The 27265-nt window shown below is 37.3% G+C and overlaps 1 protein-coding gene across 9 annotated transcripts in view; it reads right to left on the bottom strand.

Moving 5' to 3' along the window:
• Pld5 (phospholipase D family member 5) overlaps positions 1-27265 on the bottom strand; it is a 404115-nt gene that overhangs the window by 220725 nt on the left and 156125 nt on the right. For 2 of the 9 annotated variants that reach the window (XM_074047203.1, XM_074047204.1), the window contains exon 2: positions 24080-24248. The exons of the other annotated variants lie outside the window; for them this stretch is intronic. The gene's annotated coding sequence lies outside the window, so the exon portion shown is untranslated. The remainder of the gene's footprint in view (positions 1-24079; positions 24249-27265) is intronic. 9 annotated transcript variants of the gene reach the window in all.

Here is a 27265-nt window from a genome sequence, read left to right as displayed (position 1 = left end):
TCTTCGAAATCAGAAGGAATCTGTGTTAAGCCTCCACTTACTTGAGGAAGTTACCTGAACAGTGGAAGTTTAGTTCTTTGTATATACAAATTCAACATACACATACAGAGAGTGTTGAAGTGAGAAGGACAGCCAACAGTGAAGATCTTGGACCATGTGGTCACATAGGCTGGGGCCTGAATCCTATTGCAACCATTTTCAATCAGGGTGACCTTGGGTCAGTTATGTCACTACTCTCTGCCTGCTTCCTTGTTCATGGAAAGTGGGAAACAATCATATTGCATGGGAATGACATAAGGAATACATGGCACACGGGATGTAAAGTGCTTAGCACAGAGTTACCACATGGCAATCATGTAATAAATCCCTGTTATCATTCTTTGAGAATTAAGTGATTTGCAGTATTTTGAACACTCAACATACTTAAAATTTGTGTCTTTTTTTTGGCAGCAATTTCCAAAGGTGTTTTTTTTTCATTATACTTTATAACAGAGATATCCAACAGTGGAGCTGGCTCCCTCAGTAAACAGTGTGCTCTATGGCTAGAGATAACACAAAGGACATTCATGGTTTTGGTATAACTTGGGAGACAGGTCTCTTGCACTGGGAAGAAGGTTAGATAAGATGACTTTGAAATGTCTGAACAACTACTATTGTTTTCATCTTATGACTTTCATTCATCTCTGGTTAGTAATGCTATTATTGTTAACATTGATGGACTGTATATACTTTTAACTATTAATTATTTAACATATCAACTTTTAATTCTTATAAAAGAATCAAGAATTGATTGAGTGGAAATTGAGAAATACTCAAGAATTTGCCAAATACTTCTCCTGAAGTCTGTCCTACCCTTATCCATGGTTTCATTTTCACAAGTTTGATCAACTGTGGTCTGAAAATATTCAATAAAAAGTTCCAGAAATAAAGAATTCAGACATTTTAATTAGTGTTCTGAGTAGCATGATGAAATCTTGTGTCATCCCACTCTGTCCCAAGCAAGATGGGAATCAACTGTTTTTCCAAGGTATCCATGCTGTATACACTACCTGAATGTGATTCACTTAGTATCCATCTCCATTATCAGAAGGATAGGCCTTATTTTTCTTAACAATAGCCCTGCAGTACAAGAGTAGTTGTGCTGGCAACTCAGATATGTCAAACACAATCTGTAGCCTGCTTCCTGTAAGTGAAAAGGGGAAGTTCTTTACTTAATAAGGAAAGAAAATAATCACATGCTGAAGTTGGTAAAACCTGAAATAATAAAAGCAGATTTGTTTACAAAATTGTGGAGAAGGAGAGTTTTGTGGTAGCATATTAAACTGCACAAGTTACAGCCACAGTGTACAGTCTAAGTGCTTAGTTAAGGTAGGAAAGGTATGGAATTAATAGGGTTTGATATTTTCCACAATGATTTTGGGTATCCACTGGTGGCCTTGGAATGTATCCCTCACAGATAAGGGAGACTTTTGGGCCTGATTTAAAGTTGCCACCAGCCCCACCCTCTGGATATTCCCTAGAGGTTTCAACATGCTATATTTTCTTCCTCTGTTATCAGAGTTTTAGGGTAAGAGCCCAAGCTCTAAGAGTCCCAAAACACCAGGCTAGTTCACGCATCCCCAATACATCAATTGAAGGGACGAGTAGTGGTAAAGGGCAGAGAAAGGAGATTTATTCAACAGGGCCTTCATCAGGAAAAACAGATAAAGGGGTCCAGTGACCCCAAGTCCATCTTTGGGGTACTGATAAGACCTTCCATATTACATAGGGAATGGAACAAGGAGCATGTATAATTATTCTTAGACAGAGTGTGGTCTAATTGATCTTTTTCTCGGGATTGGTTATGCGGCACCTTGTCTGGGGGAGGGGTGTATACATGACTCTTGTTACAAGAGGTTTATCCATTAGATCTGTTGTTCCTGGAATCCAAGGTAACTGCAGGTTTAAAATAATGACTGGAGACTTTCAGGTACTTTTTGTAGGGTATGAAACAGGTCACTGTAAAAAATGTCTCTGTTACTTTTATCTTTGTGACTTTAGCATTGAATGAGGATGGGAAAGGTGAAGTATCATGGGTTTTTACACAGATAGTCCTTGAGTCATTAATGTGTTATTTGCAGGGTTACTCAGGTGTCTGACTAAAGTTTTAAGACAAAAGAGACAAAAAAATGAAGGCTTCAACTCAACTAAAAGTGGGTTTCTAAGCACCTGTTATACTTGTACAACATTTTCTACTCTCAAACATTTATCTGTCTGTCTGTATGTCTGTCTAAATTCTTGCTTATTGTCTTCCCTCTAGAGTATAAGCTTCATGAGGTAAATCTGTTGGTCTATTTGTCTGTCTCTCCCTCTCTCCTCTCTTTTTCCTACTGGACAATATTTAACCATGCCTGGAATTTATTAAGTAGTCAATGAAGTATTTATTGAATGAACAAAAGATATGGTAATGCTATAGTATAGTATTATTAATATTATTTTGATTAAAAGAATTTTTGTGCTATAATAGAGCCATTTGGACAGCCATGTTTAATGCAACACTATTTACAATAGTCAAACTTTGGAAGCAGCCCAGATGCCCCATGACTGATGAATGGATTAAGAAAATGTGGTATGTATACACAATGGGGTTTTATTCAGTCATAAAGAAGAAAGAAGAATGAAATTATGTTGTTTGCAGGTAAGTGGATAGAAATGGAGAATTTCATGTAAGCAAAGTAAGCTATGTTCAAAAAGTCTAAGGTTGCATGTTTTCCCCCATATGGCTAGACCTATAAGTTAAATCATATATGTATTTATACACACACTCACATACAGTGAGTGAGAGAATAAAATTGTATTAGTGAATCCATCTGAGGGGGCTATGGGAGGCAGGAGAGATAAAGAAAATGTTAGAGAATTAAAAATATTGAAATAACCCACTTGTATATGAATATAATAAAATGCACTGTACTGTAAATTGTTGAATAGTAGGGGAGCACAGTGATAGAGAATAAGTAGTAATGGGGGGTTTTAATCCGATTAAAGCATTATATATCAGGCCTGAAGTATCAAGGGGAAACCCTCTTTGACTATCAATATACACTTTACAAAATGAAGGGCAGGAGAGAAAAATAAGTCTTTTCAGGGGTAGGTACCAGTGGGAGGTGTATGGGCAGAAGGAAAGGGGGAATGAGGGTGAATATGGTGGATGAATTTTGTATCATCCACCATACAGACAAATGAAGCCTGTTGAAATTATTCTAAGAAACGGGAAAGGGGGAAAGGAGAATGATAGAGGGGGTAAATCCAAGATATATTATAAGCACATAAGTAAATATCACAATGTATCCCCCTGTATAATTATTATATGCTAAAAGAATAATTTTTTTTTAAAACAGAAAGGCTTTATTTATTTATTTTTGTTTGTTTAAAGAAAAGCTAAACAGATGGTGAAAGAAACTGTAAAAGAGGGAGAAGGGAAAACCTTCAGCTTCCTGTCGATGACACTGTTCTCACAAAAAGTGATAGGATTTTTCTTCATGGAACTATAAAGACCACATATGTGGCTTGCAAAGAAAGCAGAGGGTGGTTGATTCTCTCTCCAGTTATCTTCACTGCCCTCCCTTTATGCTTTTGGAAATTACTACTGTAATTTTGAAACAGGGCCTTGTTATATATAGACCAGGGTGGCCTGGAACTCAAAATCTTAAGTGCTGGGACTACACAGTTGTGCCCACCATGCCAGCTCTGCTTCACTTTCCTGAATTATTAATGTGCCTCTCTAATAACTATCAGGAGTTATTTTGATAATAAAGGGATTACAATAGATCACTGCTGTCCCTTTTGCTAGCAATGCCTGCAACCTTTCTTGAATTCTTTATGTGTGTTAGAACTACAGTCGTCATTCAGAAGTCTTTGAGTTCAGCCTGTAAATTCCAAAAATCCTTACTCAGCAGGAAAGCACATTAAAATATTTATTTTTGATCCCAGTGTAACAGCAGAAAAAAATGTACATTTTTACAAGGTTTCCACTCTTCTGGCACTGAAACATCTAAATGAACTAAATATGGAGCATCAGAGGTTTCCCAGGTGAGTAGAAGATGACTATGGTGGGCAGGGAGGAAGCAGGAAAGCCACGGATGACTTGAGGAAAAGAAGAATACGGCTGACAAATGTAGTGTGCTAAAGGCAGGATACTGTGGAATCATTATATTTTCAGCAAAGAAAGGATGCACATCCCTGCAGAGTCACATCTTGGCAGTCAGTCAGGCATTAAAATCTTTATCTTCAACAGATGCATCAAATGGAAAATAAAATTTTGACAGAGAGAGGAGGAAACAAAAGCAATTTCACTTTCACCTTCCCCTTCACAACAAAGCAATTTGTTGTAACTGCATTTGAAGAGGCAGCCCTCAGCACTATTTTGGGCAAATGAGAACTAGTTAAAATGTAAAAACAGCTCTGAGTCTATAACCATGATATAGAGTAAATCTAGATACTCTCAGATTAGGTGAGTAAAAGAACAAGATGGCTTCATTATAATGATCAAAGATAGTACTACAGTCTCATTTTAAAAACCTAATTTGCATGCTAAGCAAAAGCAATTCAAATTAACTCTTTGCTAAAACAAAGTAAGTGGATTTGTGGAGTACATACTTGGTACTGATAAAATGTTTATTGAGCTAGAAAACATCCTATATATATAGAAAGCTCTCCACATATATAGAAAGTCCTTCACAAAAATTAACACAACTCTCGACATCTTGAATTAACTTTCTTTACACACTAACCTGCTACAACCATAAAGCAGAGATAAAAGTGGTTGTCTGTGGCAAACTCCATAAATAAGGACTTTGGGGCTTGCCGATGTGTAAAAAGAATTGAATTTGAATCCTTTTTATGGGAATCAGGGATACTGGTCCTCTGCAAATTCCAGCCCTTGCTATACAGCTAAGACATTTCCTCATCCTGGACCCTGAAGTCTTTTGTCACCTGGAATAGCAAGCATGACACAGAGACCAACGGGCAGAGCATAGCCACGCAGGTTGTTTCAGGAGCTGTGCCTCTTTCCTGCCAATCCTGCAGCCTTCACAACTTTTGAAGCCCTTTCAAAATTACCTTGAGACCCAATTATATGTCAGAGAGTTCTACTACATTATAGTCACATAACATTACTTACTGGAAATAAAATTACTTATGTAGATCATGCCCCACTTATCAAAAGTGTTGTTGCAGTTGGGGCTCAGAAAAGGATACTCCAGAGATCAGCACCACATGCTCAGAAGCCTCAGAGGTTGCCTCAGAGTCAAGGGCCCTTGAGCCTTGTCTTAATTTCTCCCCTCACTCCCATGCACACAGAAGGGATCTTTCTGGAAATCCTTTATCTGTCCTTAAGATTCACCAAAAAGAATATACATGCCTTCCATACCAATCAAAGACTGATGAGTGTAACCACCCTTGGACATACCCCTCTCTCTGACTCATTCAAATTCCAGAGGCTCATTCACTTTACTGGACATTCATTCTTCATTCATTCTTTCCATAGTCACTGACTGTCTTTCTACAATTGACTACAGCACCCAGTCCCATTTCCTTTTCTCCTATAAAGATGGTATTTAAGCTTCAATCATAGGCCCTTATTTGGGTCTCTTACTTTGTGTTATTTCTTTGTTTATGTGAGTTAATAAATTTGTTATGCCTTTTTCTTCTATGAATCTACCTATTGGGAGTTCCTGCCAGGGCACCTCCAGAGTGCAAAAGTACAAAAGACTCGAGTCTGACAGTCAAAAGTGTCTACTGTTTACAAACTGAAGATAAAAGTGTATTGCCCCAGACTATTCTTTTGGTGAGATGCTGAGTCTTAAGAAGAGATATCGGATTCCTTGCTCAGCAGCTGTCCTGTTGCTATGTGGGTAACATGCTTGACTTCTCTCAGCTCAAAGTGTGAGGAGATAGTTGTTTATAGGCTTATTGTAGATAAATGTTAGATCTTTCATCATTGCTCTTTCTGGCTTAGAAAAACAAATCCAATTTTAAAAAAAAAAAGAAATATAGCCCCTTCTCTGCTTAAAAACTTGAACTTTTTATTCTTTGAAAAATCTTGACATTTGCTTATATTCTTTTTTGGTTATTAAGTATCTTTTTCTTTTATGAAAGTTTTCAAAAATTATAACTGCATGTAACTCATTTGATATATCTATATATGTATATTTATATCTCTATATATCTATACCTGCATCTGTGTATCCATATAGGTTGCCCATATTGGGGTTGAACTCAGGGCCTTGTACTTGCTAGGCAAGTGCTCTACTATTTGAGTCATGCTCCCGCCATTTTTGCTGTAGTTCAGTTAGAGTATGTGTTTTTCCCTGGGCCATCCTCAGACTGAGATTCTCCTACCTATGGCTTCCCATGTAGCTGGGATTACCTTGCTTGGCTTGTTCACCTAGTTAGGGTCTCAATAATTTTTTTTCTTTTTTTTGCCCAGGCTGTCCTCAAACTGTGATTGTCCAAGTTTCTGCCTCTGAGTAGCAGGTATTATAGGCATGAACCACCACACCCATCCTGATACAGCATTTTTTAATAAATGAGTGAATCAAGTATCTTTTGACAATCTAAACTTGAGAGTTCCTTAGTACCTACTATTCCAAACTCAAAATATAGTGGACTGTGATTCTCGGTTAACAGTCCCCCAGTATTTGTTAACGGTTTTAAGTGGCATCAACACAGAATAATAAAACTTCAGACAGGAATTTATAGGTTGGGGATATGACTCATGGTGGCCCAGCATAAGTGAGGCTGTGTTCCATCCCCAGCACCAGAGGGAAAAAGATACCACCTTTAAAATACATAATGGTGCATTTTCACCTCTGATATAATTGACATGGACCACTCCATGACATTCAGTGTGCTTGGAGTTTTTAATTTTCACAGTGTGACTTCTTTCATCACGAAATGTGGTTACTCCACAAAAGAATACCTTCCTTTGTATTAAAATTTCTGTCAGCTTGACACTGTGGCTCACACCTGTAATCCTAGCTACTTGGGAAGCTGAGATTGAAAGGATTGCCATTCTAGACCAGATCGAGTGAAACACTTCAAGAGATCCAAACTCGACAGAAGAAGCTGGGTATGGTGACATGTACCTGTCATTCCAGCTATGGCAAGGAAGCATAAATGGGGGACTGTGGTCCAGGCTGGCCTGAGAAAAAGTGAGACCCTATCTCAAAAATAACCAAAAAAAAGGGCTGAAAGTATGGCTCAAGTGGTAGAGGGCCTGCCTAGGAAGCATGAAGTCCTGAACTCAAACCCCAGCATCACCACTAAAATATGTCGAGGCTGGGTGCAGTGGCTCACAGAATCTCAACTTCTCAGAAGGTAGACATTGGAAAGTTAGCAAGACCCCATCTCAATCAATAACCAGAGTGTGGTGATATGAGGCAAGCCTCTTATCCCAGCCATGAGGGAGGCACAAATAGGATTGTGGTCTAAACCACAGTCCAGTACAGGCAAAAATATGACACCCTATTCGAAAAACAACTATAGCAAAAAGGGTTCAGGGCATGGCTCAAGTGGTAGTGTGCCTGCCTAGCAAGCGCAAGCCCTGAGCCCAAACCCCAGTACTGCCAAAAAGAAAATTCTGTCAAGGGGCTATGGATGTAGCTCAGTGGCAGAGCTCATGTGGAAGGCCCTAGGTTCTATCCCCAGCACCAGTCTCCTTTACAAGGAGTACAAATGCAACTAGACAGTATAATTATCAATAACTAACAAAGTGGAGAGGGACCTATCAGAAGTAGGTAGTGATGCTCCAGACAACAGTCTTACCCATGATGTAGACTGTTGTATAAAATATTTCTAGAGAACAAGAGATGCTTGGACATATTCTCTCTACTCAAACAGTCATAAACAACCAATTTCTGCCAGAGAAGCTTTATCAAATATCTCAGATAAGAGTAGTCAGCCAAAGGTATCTGTGTTTTTCCAGAATTAATCTACCACCCAACCAACTACTGGGGCCAAAGCACCAGCCATTGGCAGGATGGAATTTCTGCTTTGAAGTATTCTAGTCTGACTTGATTTTACTGAGGCTTTTGGCAGTCTCCTTGTACTGTGTTTCTCAAATAAAACTTTCCTGGCTCTCTTTCTCTTTGTATTTCTTTTCAATTTCCTTACCTGGATTTTTTTTTCCCCTGAAAACTTTAAAAATTTGATGCTTACCTGGAGTGAGTCCTTTTCTTACTCTCTATCCCAAACCTGGGAGACTATGTCCCTTTCCACTAACACTGTGACAGCCCACTGTTTATCACCATCTCAAGCTTTTTCCTCAGGACTTTGTTCACTTGTCAGCAGTAGCTCTGGACATCTGCACTTAGATGGTCTATAGAAACCACCATATCCAAACAGAATTGGATTATCCAGACAAGTTTGTTTATTTATTTATTTTGGCAGTACTGGGGTTTGAACTCAGGGCCTCACACTTGCTGGCAGGTTCTCTTCCCACTTAAGCCACTCCATTAGCCCTTTTTGGGGTATTTTTGAGACAGGATTTTCAGAACTATTTGCCTGGAGCTGGCTTTGAACTGCAATTCTTCTGGTCTCTGCTTCCTAGGAGCTGGAATTATAGGCGTGAGCCACCTGCACCTCACTCCTGCCATTTCCCCTGAAAATGCAAATAGAATCATGTTCATATTCCTGTTAATTGTTCAATGACTCTCAATTAGTTGTGAAATAAAATTCAAATTTCTAAACCTGGAGAGTATGACCTTTATGTGGTGGCCACAGCCTTCTTTGCCTCATCTCCCACCTTATGGTACCATGAGGTGGCACCTGTATTCTGCACTCCAGCCATGTGGAGTCAAATGTTTGCTCCCCTGTAGCAGAGCTGTGCCTTTTCCTATCCTCAAGTCTTTGCATGTGATTTGGCTCTTATTTAGAGATGGTGGAATTGTTTAAGTCTAGTTCCATCCTCTGTCATTCTCCTAGACTTAGCAGCTCTTTCCTGTAATTCCTTAACACTAGGAATATAATGGGTGCTTTTGCTGAGGAGCACTGACTCCTTACTTGGGCCAAGGAATTAACTAAAGTCAGGAAACAGAGGTGTGTGATATTCCTTTTCCATAGAAATGGAAAGAACAAATTGACAGTGAGGAAAATGTAACCAGGACTACAGAAGGGAAAAACTTTTGGTGTAGCCAGAAGGAGTAACTTGTCAATGAAGACATAGCCTTGGAGATGAGGCACCAGTAAACCACAGCCAGCACCTATTGTGGGACATGCATTTTGTCATATACTCAAACTGAGACTCTGAACTCCTCTTTAAAAAGCAAACATTTTCTCTCAGAAGTGGGATGACAGAGCATTGAGAGGTTGAGTCTTCCTGTCCTCCTCTTTGTCTGATAAATAATAAACCTTATTTCCTTTTCCTCAATCTCCTACTCTTATTATTTATGAATTGGCATTGAGGCCAGGGGACTGGTTTTCTGGTAACAGGAGCAGTTCTTATTTTAGCATTTTTATATACTGATTATGTATTTCTCTCACAAATTATTAATGACAGAAACTATCGATAATTTCTCTTTGTCCCTTCAGATTTAACATAGTCCCTCTACAAAGCAGACCCATGTTAAATGTTGACTAATACAACAAAAATCAATCAATTGAAGTTTGGCAGAGAATTCTAAAAGCTTAGAGAGTCTATAGCCATGTTTGGGCATTTTTCATTATGTTAATGAAACATAATCATCAACTATCTCAATCTTCTGGCATTTCTTGAACTTTCATAATTTTTAGAGGAAAAAAGAATTTTGGAGAGCATCTGAGATGATAGCCTCATTTTACAGATGGGAAAATACAAACCAGGTAGAACACAGCAACTTCCCCAGGTTCACTTAGTGAGCTCCAAGGAGACTTGAAAGCTTTTCCTTCCCTGATCCAGTCCCTTCTCTCCACCATATTTCTCTATTCTTCTTCTTTTACTCTAGCTTATAAATTATCGGAGCACCCACTCTGCCTGGGGCACTACTGGGACAGATAAATTATCCCAGCATTATATTTCCTCATTTCCACTGCCATCAGCATGTAGCCTTGAAATGCACTGGCTGCCAGAAATGAAAATATAAATAAGACAAGAGTCCAACTCGAGCAAGCTTGTAGTCTAGAGGAAAAGACAATTCAGTATGCAGCAATTAAGATGTGGCATCTCAAGTGTCTCTAGTGGTTATGGCTACCCTAACCAAATGGGTGCTCCTTGACATGGCACACACCCTTAAGATTAAACATGGTATCAAAAATTGACTTTAATGTATACAGAAGACAAACGTTACTGCTCCCTTTTTTACCAAAGCTGTAATGGGGACCAAAGGGTCAACCAAATAAGGTAATAAAACATGTCTTAGCTTATCTGTTATGCAAATGTCACATAAAATAAAGTAACTGACTCCAAGAGTGAATAAAAATTTGACTTATGAGAATACACTTATTAATGACTGCAATTGAAAGAAGAAAGAGCAGGCGTAAAGCAACATAATTAATCTATAATACCATATTTCCAGGCTATGTTTATTCACACTCAAATTGAGTATGTATTAAGTTGTTAAAATACCCATTGACTCATCTTTCCTGACTAGTGAACCAAAGTTCAAACTCAATACTCATTCATCTAAGAATATTTTAAGAGATAAGACACTAATATTAAAGCTTAGGAAACTTTGGAACTCTAAACTGCCCTATGTCCAATATTCCAAATTCATTAAAACTGAAGAGGAAAGTTCCTCACAATGTCTTTTTTTTTTTAAATAGCAACATAAAAGGAAAGATGACCCAATTGAAAGTCCTTATATAAAGTAGTTCTGTTCAATATTGTGAGTTGAGTTAAACTCAAAAGTGTTTATAGTCCACATTTGTTTTTAAAAATATTCCTTCCTTCCTTCCCTTTTCTTCTTTTCCTTAAGACAGGGTCTTGCTGTCTAGCCCAGGGTGGCCTTGAATTTAAAATCCTCCTGCCTTATCATTCCAAGTACTGAGATTACAGTAGTCCACTACCATTCCCTAGCATGTTCTAATTTTTAATGGGAATTTTCGATGACTGGATTTGAAGCAAGAGATCAGACCATGCCACTTTGGCATACTGACCATTTGAAGCTGAGGCCATTGGTTAAAAATCAATGAAGAAAGAAACCTTCTTGGAGCATCTCTTATTTGACTGAAAGCAGAAACTTTGGGGAAATGAGGACTGCCACAAATCTCTTCTCCAGGGGAATTTTGTCTATGAACAATAGGAAAATTTGCTATGAGATAGGTTTACAGGAAGAAATTTTATTAAATATACTTCATCTCCCTTAAATTTCTTCCATAATACTTATCTTCCCACATTTCCTATCCCTAAAAGCTCCTTAACCCCTTTCTTTCTTTTCACTATTATCAGCATACATTAATAGCACAAGGGAGGTAGATCCCTAATCCCTTGATCCTTCTCCACAAGTTAACTGGCCCTTTCTTAAATTAGTATAAAAAACTTCAAATCTAACCAGCTCTTCAGGGCTTTAATCTCATTTCTGAGAGCCCCTCCATTTGCATATGAAAGAAACATTTCTTTCTCCTGTTAATCTGTGTTTTGTCAGTTTAATCTGCAGAATCCCAGAAACTGTACCTGAGAGAGTAGAGGAAAAAGATTTTTGTTCCCGTGGAACACACCTTGCTCCCTTACTAGCTGGGTAGATATTATTTAATCATTTTAAATCTATAATTTCATCTATAAAATAAAGACAACAATATCTGTTTTACTGTAGTAATCAATACGATAACATGGTAGCTGGCATATTGGAGATACACAGTAAGTGACAGCTGTAACACTACCAAATAGTATCCCCAAACTAGTGACTTGTCATGAGTTACAGTCCACCTTCATCTGGAGATCTAGTTCCAGATTCTTTATGTGATAAGAATTGACTACTAGGATATGCATGGAGAATCCATAATGTGATAATTCAATTACAATAGTTGACTCCAACATCAGTTACCAGTAGGCAGCATATTTGAGAACTGCATAATAAAGACAAGAAATCACCTACGTGATAGCCAGATAAGTTAACAACCCAGACTGGAATATTTCCAAAAGAGGGTCAGAATAAAGTACCTTATTATAATAAGGAAGAGACCTGGCCCATTTTATACAGTACATGTTCCAAATATTGAAGCAAAGAGATCACAGTGAAAATTTTCCTTATAGATGTACAAATGATCAATTTTCAATGTTTGGTGGAAGTAAAACACATTAATAATTACCTATGAATATGTCCTATAATTTGATATTACTAATGCCATATAAAGATGGGTTCAAAATCTCATTACATTTCTCTGATAAGTTAGATTTGTTCTGTGCCTGATGTTATTTATTTTCTTGCTATTACAATTATTATCAATGTATTAGTCTCAGATATTTTGCTATGTTTTAGTAGATTGCTCCTGTCTATGTTAGGTGAAGGACATGAGCAGGCACGTTACAAATGAGGAAACAGACACCGCTCATAAACATGGAAAGATTTTCAACATCTGTCATAATTAAAAATATATCATTTTTTTCTTTTCTTCAAATTAGCAAAGATGAAGAATTTGATAAGCATGATGTTAGCAGAGTGGGAAAACAAGTAATCTTACATTTTAATGATGTAGACTCTTCGTAGTACAATTTGTACTATGTATCTAAATTTGATCTTGCAATTCCATTTCTACGAATTTAAAGATATTCTACCACATATGGCTGAAGATGTTTATTTAAAGATATATCTTGTGGGATTGCTTTTTACAGCAACAACAAAACAGCAAAATAAAACCCCAAGAAACCTAAATGTCCTTCGAATTAATGGAAGCCTGCTTAAATTAATGATATTCATCAATAACTGCTATGAACCCATGGTTTTACATGTGTTAATATATAAAGGTGTCTGGGGAAAAATTGTTTAAGATACAAAGGAGAATGATGGAGGTGGGTGAATTCAAATATGATATATTGTAAGAACTTTTGTAAATGTTACAATGTTCCTCTGGTAACACAATAAAAAAAAAAAAGATACAAAGCCATGTCTTCATGCCTTCATTTGTGAGAAAAAAGGGGATGGATATATAACTATATGTAGTACATATATCCATATGTATATATCACATTTATAGAAGGATATACAAAATGTGCTAGTAGTTTTTATCAGTGGGTAAGGGTACCTAAAGGTCTGCAATATTATGTGTCATTATAGCAGCACACTGTTTTCATTTTCCATATCCACATCTATTAGTTTTTAATTGCATAAACAGGAATAAGATAGAAATATGGTTGTAACAAAAGCAAACCAATTTGAATGAGGTAAATCTGAGATGATGAATTTACAGGTTAACCTTGAGGGAAGGGATCTCTGACCCATGTGTTTCCCTTTTAGTCCAACAACCTACACATTCTTTAAAAACTATTTTATTAGCATCAATTAATTGTATAAAGGGATTTAATTATAATATTTACAACATGCATATTATATATGTTCATTAAATTCACCCCACTCCATCTATATTACTATTTCTTAACTAGTCTTCCTCCTCACCACTGCTTAATAACTGTTTTGGTGTATTTCATTGTGCTAGAAGACTATGGGAGGGGGTGAATATTATAGAAGTGTATTATATACAGATATAAGAAAATATATGTGTGTACACACACATATATATTTGTGTACACACACATATATATTCATATATCTGTATATAATGCACTTCTATAACAGTTACCCTTCATAGTCCTCTCCTTTCCCTCATTCTCCTACCTGATGGCTCCCTCCTCCCAATAGTTCCCCATTTACAATCATGTCACATGAATTTTTTTTCCTGTATTCCTCATATGAACAAAAACATGCACTATTTCTTTCTGAGCTTGGCTTGTCTCATTTAACATGATGATCTCCAGTTCTATCCATTTACTGCAAATGACATAATTTCATTCTTCTTTATGGCTGAATAATGCTCATATATCTATCTACGTATCTACATACCTATGTATGTATCTATCTGTCTCATATTTTCTTTATCCAATCATCTACCTTGGCTCTTGTGAATAATGCTGCTACATTATGGTAGGTGTCTCTCTTATATACTGATTTACATTCCATTAGATACATACTTGAGAGGTATAACAGGATCATATGGTAGTTCTGTGTTTAGTTTCTTGAGAAATGTCTACACTGATTTCTATTATGGTTGCACCAGTTTACTCCACAAACAATGTCCTTGCCAGCATTTGTGGCCATATGGTTTCTTAATGACAGCCATTTTGGTTGGGGTGAGATGGAATCTCAATGTTGTTTTGATTTGCATTTTCTTTATGGTTAAAGATGTTGAACACTTCTTCATATATTTATTAGCCATTTGTACTTGTTTTGAGAACTATCTGTTCAATTTGTTAGCCTATTCATTAGTTGGATTATTTGTTCTTTTACTGCTTTTTTTTTTTTAGTTCTTTATATATTCTGGATATGAATCCTTTGCCTGATGTACAGGTTGCAGAGAGTTTCTTCCATTCTGTAGGTTGTCTTTTGATTCTGGTAATTATTTCCATTTATGTGAATAAATTTTTAATTTGATGCAATCTTATTTTTCAAGTCTCACTCTTATATCCTGAGCAATTGGAATCCTATTTAGAAAGTAACTGCCTGTGCCTATATCTTCAAGTGCTTCCCCTATGTTTTCCTGTAGTAGTTTCAAAATACAATACATTTAGATCTTTTTTTGATTGATTTTTGTGTATTACATACATATTTTAATTTATTTAATTTTCTAAAATAAAACTCTATAGAATACATACTATTATTCTCACCATCATGCTTCATATGAGCCCAGGTAGATTAAATAACCAAGTTTGTACAGCATGTGGCTGGGCTGAGACACACTCAGATCTCTCCGACAGCACGTCAGATCCTGCTCCTAGTATTGCTCATACACTGCATTTTCACTTTGCTGCCTGGTGAGGGTCTGGGCACCAAAGCATCTCAATGGCTTATTATGTCTATAATTTTTAGTTTTGTAAAACTGTAAGCCTCATGAAGGTGATACATATATATATGCCATTTCTGACATTGAATGCTATGGGTTTTGTAAGTGTGGTTCAAAAGTAAATAAGTCAAATAATATCACACCTTTTAAGGCAGTTTGCAATTTTCTACGCATGCATTACCTCAGTTCTGTTTCAGAATGGCATGGAAGGAGAGTTATCCTTACTTTAGAAATGAGAATACTTGACAATGACTTCAGGTGAGTACTTCAGCTTGAAGGGGCAGCTATGAGGCCAGTGTTCAAAAATCCTTCCCTCAGGGTTAATCTACAAAACTCATCATCTTAGATTTTTTTTCACTCAAATTGGTGTGCATTGTTACACCCATATTTCCAGGTTATTCCATTAGATCCTTGCCCTTTAAAAATATTAGCATGTGTTATATAGTACAATGAGGTTTCATTGTGATAATTCCACAGATGCATACAGTGTACTTTGAACAAGTTCACCTCCTCTAATGTATTTGTTAACCTCTCTCAATCCTATGCCCCTTTTTCAAATGTGGGATGTTTCATTTTGCTATTTTCATCTATATATGTATTTCTCTTCCTCCTCCTGCTGATCCTCCCCAGCCTCCCCTTTATACTCATGTCCTATTACTATCATTATCCCAGGTCTAGATTCCACTGTGGTGCCTGTCTTTTAGAGCTCAGCTTAACATCATGATCTCCTGTTCCATCTCTTTTCCTGCTGGTGACATAATTCTCTTCTTTATGTCTGAATAATACTCCATGGTGAATATGCACCACATTTTCTTTATCCATTCATCAGTTGATGGGCACCTAGGCTGATTCCATAGCTTGGATATTGTGAATAGTGCTGTGATAAACATGGGTATGCAGTCATCTCTCTTGTGTGTTGATTTGCACTCCTTTATATATATGCCCCCTACGTGGTACAGCAGAGTCATGTGATAGGCCTATTTTTAGTTTTTTTGATAAGCCCACATATTGATTTCTAAAGCAGTTATACTAGTTTACATTCCCACCAACAGTGCATGCTGTTTCCTGCTGCATTGTCCTTCCATCTTAGCTACATTTGCTGTTCTTTGTTTTCTTGATGACAGCCATTCTGGTTGAGGTGAGATGGAATCTCAGTGTTGTTTTGATTTGCATTTCCTTTGTGGCTAAGGATATTGAATATTTCTTCATGTATTTATTAGCCATTTGTATTTCTTCTGAGAATTATCTATTCAATTCATTTGCCCATTAATTAGATTATTTGTTATTTTGCTCTTTATATATTCTAGATATTAATCCTTTATCTGCTGGACTGCTTAAGATTTTCTCCCATTCTGATTTTGGCAATTGTTTTCTTAGATGTGCAGAAGATTTTAAATTTGATGCAATTCCATGTATAAACTCTTGCTCTTATTTTTTGGGTAATTGGAGTCCTATTCAGAAAATAATTGTGCATGCCTGCATCTTCCAAATGTCTTCCCATAGTCATTTCAAAGTTTCAGATTTTACATTAAGATCATTGATCCATTTAGAATTGATTATGTACAAGGTGAGGGATAAGGGTCTAGTTTCAGTCTTCGATAAGTAGATAACCAGTTTTCCCAGCACTGTTTGTTGAAGATGCTGTCTTTTCTCCAATGTTTATTTTTTGGAATCTTTGTCAAGAATAAGATGGCTGTCATTGTGTGAGTTTATTTCTGGATCTTCTATTCTGCTTCATTGGTCTTCAGGTCTGTTTTTGTGCTAGTACCATGCTGTTTTTGCTACTGTGGTTCTGTAGTATAATTTGAGGTCAGGTATTCTGATACCTTCAGCATCGCTTTTTTTTGCTCAGGATTACATTACAACTATTCCTGGGTCTTTTCATACGAATTTTAGTGTTGATACTTCTATTTTGATGAAGAATGAACTCAGGGCTTTTGATGAGATTTTGATGGGATTTCAATGGGAATTGAATTGAGTCTGCAGATTGATTTTGGTAGTACAGCCATTTTCACAATATTGATTCTACCAATCCATGAGCATGGGAAGTCTTTCCATCTCCTGGTGTCTTCTTCAATTTCTTCCTCCGAAGTTTTCATTGTAGAGGTCTTTGAACTCCTTATTAAGTATACTCCTAGGTATTTGATGTTTCTTTTTTTGAGACTGCCGTGAATGGAATTGTTTTCCTGATTTCTTTCTCAGCCTGTTCACTGTTAGTATGTAGGAAAGCTGATTTTTGTGTTAATTTTATATCCTGCTACATTGCTAAAAGTGTTTATTAGATCCTGGAGTTTTTTTGGTTGGATCTTTAAGGTCTTTTGAGTATAGGATCATATCATCTACAAATAAGAATAATTTGACTTCTTCTTTGTCTTTTAAACATGTAAATGTTTATATAATTAAAAACTAATAGACACAATGATGTCAACAATGTGGTGCTACAATTGTCCCCTTGTCCACCCTGGATCCCATTATCCAGAGAGGCAAACACTGTTAACAGTGAGGGGCAGATATGAGACCTATGTTCTCAGTACATTACTACAGCAGGTGTGGGTAACACCTAAAACTAGCTTTGGATTTGCAGTTGAGGTTTCTTTTAGAATCTTTTATTGCATGCAGTCATATCTATTAGACTCATGGTTCAAAGTCTCTACATAATCTCTTCTTAAATGCTGCCTTCCAAATTTGCAATTATTTTAAATCTCTGAAGTTAAGTTCCAACAATTGTTTAATAGATTCTTCGGTTAAAAACTCTTTCAGTATAGTTTTTGTTATGGCAATTGCTGTACATGAAAGTTCTGAATAGAAAGAGTTTCGTTTTTCTTCTTATTATTGTTGTACTGGGGAACATTGTGACATTTACAAAAGTTCTTACAATATACAGTAGCTGAAATTCACCCCTTCTATCATTCTCCTTTATCCCCCACCCCCATTTCTGGAACAGTTTCAACAGATCTCAGAAAGAGTTTCTAATTCTAGTTCTATAAACAAAATATAAGAATATCCATCAGAACTGGAGAACATCATTCTGAGTGAGGTTAGCCTGGCCCAAAAGACCAAAAATCGTATGTTCTCCCTCATATGTGGACATTAGATCAAGGGCAAACACAACAAGGGGATTGGACTATGAGCACATGATAAAAGCGAGAGCACACAAGGGAGGGGTGAGGATAGGTAAGACACCTAAAAAACTAGCTAGCATTTGTTGCCCTTAATGCAGAGAAACTAAAGCAGATACCTTAAAGCAACTGAGGCCAATAGGAAAAGGGGAACAGGTACTAGAGAAAAGGTTAGATCAAAAAGAATTAACCTAGAAGGTAACACCCATGCACAGGAAATCAATGTGAGTCAATGCTCTGTATAGCTATCCTTATCTCAACCAGCAAAACCCCTTTTCCTTCCTATTATTGCTTATACTCTCTCTACAACAAAATTAGAGATAAGGGCAAAATAGTTTCTGCTGGGTATTGAGGGGGGGAGCGGGAGGGGGTGGAGTGGGTGGTAAGGGAGGGGGTGGGGGCAGGGGGGAGAAATGAACCAAGCCTTGTATGCACATATGAATAATAAAAGAAAAATGAAAAAAAAAAAAAGAATATCCATCAGACACAGCGATCTAGGTTTTCATTCTATCCTTTCTGTCCATGTTCCTATTGCCTCAGGTTGTTTGGGTACTCCACTGTTACCATGAGAATGATAAATGGGGTCCTTTCTGACAAGGTAATTATTCTTAAAGTTATTCATCATTTTATGGTATGACTCTGTCTATAAGAGTTCAATGAACTTTTTGAGAATTATATACCACATTTAAATAATCTTTTTGGGGAACAAACCTGGCAACTGGAAATGTCAACATCATTAGCCATATATTAAGTTTCATTAAAATCAAAGCTATGCAATTATTAGTCTCTGCTGCTTCCCCATGCAGTAATTATAGACCATCAGGAAGTGTCAGGCTTTCTCAGATTTCCTCCTTTAAACATTACGTTTAAAGACAAGACATTATTTTAGAAATAATCCCTGAGATTTTTTAGCTACAGAATATAAACAATACCTTCTGGGCATGATGCTAATAAAATCTCTCATAATTTAGGAAATTTCAATTTGACAGGACTCAATGGTGAAATGAAAATGTTAATAAGTGCCATTGCATATGACAGTAGAGTTTCCAAACTCTACTGCACATAAATAATTGTATTTAAATGTGTTTGGGGAATTCTCTTTTCCTTCATTTAAGATTAAGCATTTATCCTCACTCCTAATTATTATTGTTATTTATTCAATGCCAGTTAGAAAAAAATTAGAGTTATTCAATTTCACTTTAGCAATTCTTCAGTAAGTTTCTTCTTTTTGGAAGCACTCTCACCCCTAATCAAGACCTACTTCTCAGGGGTGTCTCCTTGCTCCTTCCTGTTTTATGTCTTAAGGATTAGCTGCCCATTGAAGTGTTTTCTAGAGTGACTGCAAGCTACAGTTAGCTGGGCATGCACAAACCCTCCCTTCCTGAGCATTCATATCCTCTGGTCTCAAGTTACAGGAGAAGGTCACCCCTGGAAGTTGTTGCCAGGAATTTTGACCACAAAACCCAGACAGAAGTCACTCTAAATAGCATAGGAACTTTATTTTTATTTAAAAAATGTTTTTATTATATGGTAGTTATACATGGGGTTTCATTGTGACATTTCCATATATACATATATTGTACCCCAGTTGTTTCTTCCCCTTCATTATTCTCCCTCTTCTCCTGCTTCCCTTCTTAAAATGACTTTGACAGGTGTCAATATTCTATATTCATACATGTACCAAAAGTACCTCACAGCCATTCATATTCATCATTCTTTACCTTCTTTATTTACCCTTCCCCACCTGCTATTACCCTCCCCTTAACATGTCCTGTTTTATATTCCTGTTCTTCATTGTTTAGTTTTGTTCATTGTTCAGTGGGGTCTTGCCTTGGTATTTTACTTGTAGTATATTCTACATTAGTCAGTCATCTCCCCTTTATTATTCTTTCTTATCCCTTTTCCCTTCCCTATATTGTTCCACAGTTTTCAGTGCATTTAATTGTGTCTTGTTCCTGCACAGAACAAGACTCCCTATCATTCTTTTCTTGCTTTCCTCCTCCCTCAGCCTCTTCTAATATATGTGTATATATGGAACTTACATAGCATCCCTTGAAAAACCACATGAAAGATTCTCTCTAGGGCAAGGTCATTGAAAGGTGAGAACCTGCCATCTTCTGCCACACTAGCTTGTTAATAAAGCTCTCTCTTTCTTCATCATTTATTGTTGATTTCATCATGTAGCAGGGAGCCAAAACTTGTGTGGTTACATTCTAACTCATTTCCATGTGATAGTCTTTGTGTATATAATCTGTACTTTAGTTTCCTCTCTCATTATTCTGTTATTACTCCAAAGAAAATTCTACCAAGAAGGGATAATAAATCAATCCAAATCATACATATTATCTCAACAAATAGTTTCACTTCGGTAATTTATACTTCTTTTATACGATAATTATTGCCTAATAAAAGAGAGTAACTTCTTAGTCCTGATATATGAGGCACTACATAAGAAGCAGAGAGAGGGGGAAAAAAAAACAAAACTAGATGGGCTCCTTGTTCTCACAGAATTTTTTGATCCAGTAGGGAAAGCAATGAAAGGACCAAAATGTTGATGATACTAACAGAGACCAAAGTTTCCATTAAAGAAATGGCCTCAAAGACAGACATGGTGGTCCAGCTACTCAGGAGACAAAGAGATCAGAAGGATGACAGTTAGAAGCCATTCTGAGCCAAAAAGTTAGAGAGACCCTATCTCAATCAACAAGCTGGGAGTGGTAGAATGCCTGTGATCCCAGCTACATGAGAGTATATGTGGGAGGATCATGGTTCGAAGCAGGCCTCAGTCCCCTATCCAAAATAATAACAAAAGCAAAAGGCCAGAGGGCCTGCCTAGCAAGTGCAAGGAGCTGAGTTCAAGCCCCAAAGCCACCAAAAAGCAAGCAAACAGACAAAAAACCAAAATATTCTTGTATTTGAAGGAAGGGGGCAAAAGATGAAGAATCAAACTAGATTGAGCCCAAGTCTCTGGGAGGATGAGAACACAGATGTCCTTGGTAAGATTGGGGTCTCAAAAGAGAAAGGTAGTAGAGAAATAAAATAAAAACTACAAAGAGATATTAATAAAAAGACAAAAGATAACAAGTGTTGGCAAGGATGTGGAGAAAAAGGAGCCTGCATACAACAACAATTCCCTGTTGGTGGGAATGTAGATTATTATAGCATTATAGAAAAAATAGGGAGCATTCTCAAAAAATTAAAAATAAAATTGATCTAGCAATCCAACTCCTGGGTCTACACTGAAAGGAAAGGAATGAGTTTATCAAAGAGACAACAATACTCCCATGTTTACTGCAGCACTGTTCATAATAGTCAAGATATGGAATCAGCCTAGGTGTCTATTAAATGATAAATGGATAAAGAAGTGTAGTTCATATTTTGAATGGACTCTATTTGTAGTACCTGTGTATTAGTTTCTCACTAAATCTTTTTTTTTTTGCAGTAATGTGGTTTGAACTCAGGGTCTACACTTTGAGTCACTCTACTAGCTCTTTTTTTTTTTTTTGTGAAGTTTATTTTTGAGGTAGGGTCTCACCAGCTCTATTGCCTGGACTGGCTTTGAACTGAGATCCTCCTGATTTCTGCCTCCTGAGTAGCTAGGATTACAGCTGTGAGCCACTGGCGTCTGGCTCACCAAATCTTTGGCGTTCCTCTGTGGATAAGGGTAAATGTAGGTGTGATCTTCTTTTTCTTTATAGACAGAAAAGTGCTCAGATATGAAAGAAGGAGCCCAAAACCAAAAGGAGTCTTCTAAACTTGGGAGCAACACTTTAATTAAAAACATGATTGGGTATGTCAATATAAAATATGTAGATAAAAGTTAATTTGGATAAAGAAAAAAATGTATAGTTTAAGAAAAGGATAGAAAATGATTACTAATTCTTCCTTATTTTGGAGCAGAGTAAGATACAACTTAAAGGGAAGCCACAAGCATCCTGATTAAAAAGTATAATAGTCAACATTTGCTGAACTTTTGTGATGTAATAGGTGCTATGTATGACAGGTACTTGCATTAACAAATTTAGTCCTTATGGAAACCTTTCAACTCCATATATGTATGTGTAGACAGAGCTGATCCAACACCTTCATGCTTCAGACCAAGGGAGCCAGCCAAAATGGATATGCAGATTTGTGGGTAAGAGCGAGTCAAACAAAACCAGTAGCCACCCAGGCATTGAGCTGATCTGGGAGGACGGCGGCAAACGTGAGGAAGTCTGAAAATAGGGCCTATCATAACTCCCTGGATCAAATAGGTGGCATATGCCCATCATTGTGATTATAAGTCAATATTAGCTCTCCAAAGATTACATGTTGACTCAGAAATTAGTTCCCATATTGTCATGGGAATTGAGTCCGAGGTAGAGCGGGTGCTAAGTGTTGTGATGTGTGCTTATCAGGGAGTTGTGGAACCTCTTCTAGTGAGTATCAGGTAATGTCTTTGGGAAGTGGGAGAGTAATAAACTGAAAAAAATGGATATAGGCTCACTCTAGGGAGTGTGAGACACACACATAGCCACATGGCAAAAACAGAGGCCTCTCATCTGAATGGGTGGGTGTCCACATGGCAACCGGTGTTCTGCACATGAGCAGCACCCACAGGTAAGTTCCAATGTCTCTGCTGGTTCCTGAACATAGGACATGAGGGCAACTTCACAGTACACAGTTAGCTCTTGTAAGAATGGAGAGCAATGATGGTTAGGGACATGGGTGAATCACAAAGTAGCCAACTCTCAGGAAGTGTGCAATCTGAGCTGCCAGTTTAACACTTTCCTTACTCATTAACAGTCTTCTCATAGAAAGTAGAAAATCTGCCTTTCACTTTCTCAGGTAATCAAATGGCATGAGGTTCAATAAAATATATAGAAATTCAGTACAAAGAGACAAAATCATTTACTGAGGACAAAAGATCTTGTTTCTTGGCCTAACAATGAAGGCTGATTAAAATACACTTAGAAGCCCTGCACTAACTATAGTCCCAACCACAGGGGAGGCTGAATCAGGAGGACAGCTTGAGTCCGGGAGTTTGGTGCTAGTTTGGGCAACATAACAAGATTCCATCTTTTAAATTAAAAAATATAGACTTGGGAGGAAATATAAGTGGGTGTATCATTATCTATGACTAATGTAGTAATATAGTAGAAAAGTCATAGGAAGGGGAAGAAAATCAAATCAGAAAAAAATCCTGTTTTTTTAAATAAGAAGAATCATTATTTAGAAAGATATAAAAGTTGGGGAAACAGGGTGGGCAGTTTCAGGGTAGGAATTTATCAGAGGATGGCAAGACTAGTTAGTAGAAATAAGATGAATTACAGTAATATATTTAGAAAAGAGTGTAGAAGAGAGTTTGGAGAGAGGCTGTCAACACAGTGAGAAGACACTGACAGGTGCAGAATATCTGGTATTATTTCAATCTTCAGGAGTGAGCAGAACTACAAACACAGAAGTTTAATTACCAAGCATAGATCTCAACAAAGATTGAACTGAGCTTCCATCACTGTTTATGATAACGACACCAGGAGAAGAGAGCACTGGGGCTAGGAACATGACTCAGGTGGTAGAGCTTCTGCTTAGCAAGCACAAGGCTCTGAGTTCAAACCTCAGTACAGCTAAAAACATTAACAACAAAAAATCCCTTCTATAATTCTGAGAATTATAGGGTTAGGTGAATACCCTATAATACCGAAGAACACCAGGGTTAAGTGAAGTGAAGTAGCCATTGGAGGCTAAGCATCATGTGAACTAGTAAGCACCACCTTGAGGGATTCCAGAGTGAGAGAAGGGATAGAAGTTTGTACAGAGGGTGAAGTTGGTTGGCATGCTGCAAAGCACCTGTGAACCAACAATGTTTTCTCCTGTTGGTCTACATCAGCACTGGGAACTCAATGGCACAGCTCTAAAAAGCCTCTTCACTCTTAATAGGAACTTAGAACTGAAGAACAGTGCCACACACTCACCTTCTCTGTGGGCTGACAAAGGTTTAGAACAATGGCTGTCCTCAGGCTGCTCCGAGGACAAGGATGGCTGGAACCAGTTTAAGAACTGGCAACATGCTTGAGGCAAAAGATCCAAGAGGGCAGGTAAGATTTGATGCTGCAGGAAGCACGGAGACAAGCTCATTGTGGTCTGGCAAATGGATAAAGAAAATTAAAATAGAAAGGGCTGATAGTACAAGGAAAGGTTTGTGGACCTGAAGTCTGAATATACAAGTGAGTATATTTTTACCATTAAAAACAGAACTCTGATCCATAGCCTATGTAACTTACCCAGGAAACCAATTTCTTACCTTTAGTTATCAGTCCAGGTCTTTAGGAAGTTAGGCCACTACCTCTAGTAGACCAACCAGAGAAAGCAAAGATGCTTTTCCTGACCAGTCACAGAGTGTTCCATCTCTAGCTGTCCACAGCTAGCTTCCCCATGTGAACAGAGCTCTCCCAGAGCCTGACTTCTTCCCACCATGAAGCCTTCCCACCTCTCTGCTGCCAGGCTATGAAAACAAAATTGATGATGGCTGACTCTTGTTACAGCCAACTTTGAATAAATACTCTGTTTTCATGTGGTTGGCATTCACATATTTCCATAGAACCAAAGACTAAAAGTAAGAAAAGAGTACATTCAGGATATGTGAGGAAGAGGAAAATTAGTTGGGAATACAGAAGAGGGATTTCTGAACACTTTGGAGAGAATGAACATTTATGTATTGTTTGTGTTTCCTGACGCTTTGTTACAGATTTCCAAAACTCATTAAATCCTCATAAAACTTATGAGGTAGACTTTTAAAAAACATAGCATTTTTAAGGGAAATGAAGCTAAAATAGCCTCATAAGCCATTTGAAGTGAAATAGAATCCTAAAACAGAAGGTCTTCCCCACTGTATTAAACCACTCTCCCAGACCCCCTCTGAGATGCCAGTTGCAGATCTGACTGTGGTCTACTACTGTAGAAGTTTCAATAATTGTACTGTGACTCCTTGCTCCTTCTCTTGGTATTCTCTCAATAGATGATGAATTAAACATTTTACTGAAAAATCTTGCCTAAGTTAACAAAGAAGGTAGAATGTGGATTTGAGTTCATATCTTGCTGACTTCAAAGTTCATGGTTGTTCACTGCATTAGGCTAACTTAGAAGTTGAGTAGTTTGCAGGCAGGTGGGTGCACAAGTAGGGTGGACATTAAATTTACTGATCTGAGGTGGTTAAATAATAGTAAAGCTAAGGAGCTTGGTAGTATATTTTCAAGTTACTAAGGACGTTGGGGAGAGACGATGCTGGTAGTTTAGTCAGGCACAAAAGAAGGTGAGAGAAAGTCCTGCAAGTTAGAAGATGATTTTATCTCTGATAACAAGAGGAAAGTAGATGCTATAAGAAAATGTCATCAAATTAAAATGAAAATTATCCAGAAAAGATGGTGGAACAATGGTGTGTGAAGTGGTTGGGAATATTAGTCACTGCAGTACTCTACGTCCTCATCCTGAGCATTGCAGAGAAAGGGAAATGAAGAAAACTCAGGGGGGAAGGGTAGGAAGTTAGGGGAAGCCAAGATGGCAGCTCTAGGGCAGACACACTTACTGATATGGCTGAGAATGTAGAACAGTAAAAAAACAGACCATGGAGATTAGGGTGTAGAAGAGAGAAAGATATAAGCAGGGGTAAGGGTGCAAGTTCTGGAAAAGATGGTACAGGGATGGAATCTAGTAACCAGAGTTACTACCCACAGGAAAACAGTTGCATGACTTAAAGTAAAAATTCAAGTAAATGATAACCTTTCCTAAGTAAAATAAACTATAATTCTAAGGCTTTCTATTTTTCCATTGAAATCTACCAAAATCTGGTAATAGGGGCTGAAAAGTCCTGGGTTTGTTATCTTAAGTAGTTTTTATGGCTTGACTATATAAAATTGCTTTCTAGATGCTTGGGTTTGCATTTAAAATACCCAGAAGTCTTCAGTATAAGATAAAGTGAAAGAGATAGGCAGAGTGCTTCCACTCAGTAAATATCAGTCATTGTCCCTTGTTCACAATGTCTTCATATTTGATGTGTAATAAATAACATTAGCAGAAGATGACAGCAGACTGCTGTTATTCTATTGCTTTCCTTATAATCCCAGTACAAATTTTCTCCAGGTTCAATCTAGGAAGTAAATATATTTAAGGAACACCTTTCTAACATGACTTAAAGGAGTCCAAAATATATGCTGATTTCTTTCTTGTATATTCTGCTCTATACATAACACCTGTTTCCTGGTATTAGATTATAAAGGACCATAGGTGAAAAAAAGTGTCCACTGTTTTTTTCAGGACAATTTCTATGCCAGAACATTCAAACTCAAGACAGAAAGAATACCCAGGATGAAACTCATGTGTCCATTACCAGGTTGCTGCTGGTTTTAAGCTACAGAAGCTGGGCACTTAAACTAATGTTTTCCTTGGAAAAATTACAAGTTCATCCTAAACTCTAACTCACAGTTACTGTTGTAATTTTGTGGCCTCAGTTCAGCTTTGCAATAATGCATATGTAATAATAAACCTCTTATCTATCTACTCCTTGTTACTTTTTTACATATTTCCCTGACCTCAAAAAAAAAGTTGCATCTCAGGGAAGAGTTGGAGGAGATTTATAGTGCTGAAACCATGATGTGATAGCTTTGCCAGTCTGGAAAACCCTAGGAAGATATGATTTAATGTAACTAAAAAGACGTGGTACACTCATGTGTCACTTAAGGACAGGGAACTGTGTCCTTGGTCAATTTCATCATTGTGTGACATCAGTGTACTGACATGGCTATAATGTCATTAGGCAATCTTATCTTATGAGACCCCTGTGGTATATGGGGGTCCATCATTGACCAAAATGTCGTTATGTATAGCATGACTATACACAAATATAAAGCTGTTCTACTTACTAGATCAAGAGCAGACTGTGCTAGACTGCAGCTGTCTTCTCTTAGATAGGCTGACTAATTCTTTGGTTTTGATTTGTCTGAGACAGGATCTCACTATGCTGGCCTTGAACTCACAAACTTCTTCCTCTGTCTCCTGCATATAATATTATATGCATATGCCATAATGCTGGCTTATTTAACCCCTAACTTGAAAAAATAAAATTTCCTGAGATGTGTATGTTAACTTCCATTTGATGCAACAAC

Source organism: Castor canadensis, chromosome 11 (genome assembly GCF_047511655.1).
Source record: "Castor canadensis chromosome 11, mCasCan1.hap1v2, whole genome shotgun sequence".
Classification (NCBI taxonomy): Eukaryota; Metazoa; Chordata; class Mammalia; order Rodentia; family Castoridae; genus Castor; species Castor canadensis.
The sequence above is the reverse complement of the archived record's forward strand: the minus strand, read 5'-3'. Positions and strand labels throughout refer to the sequence as shown.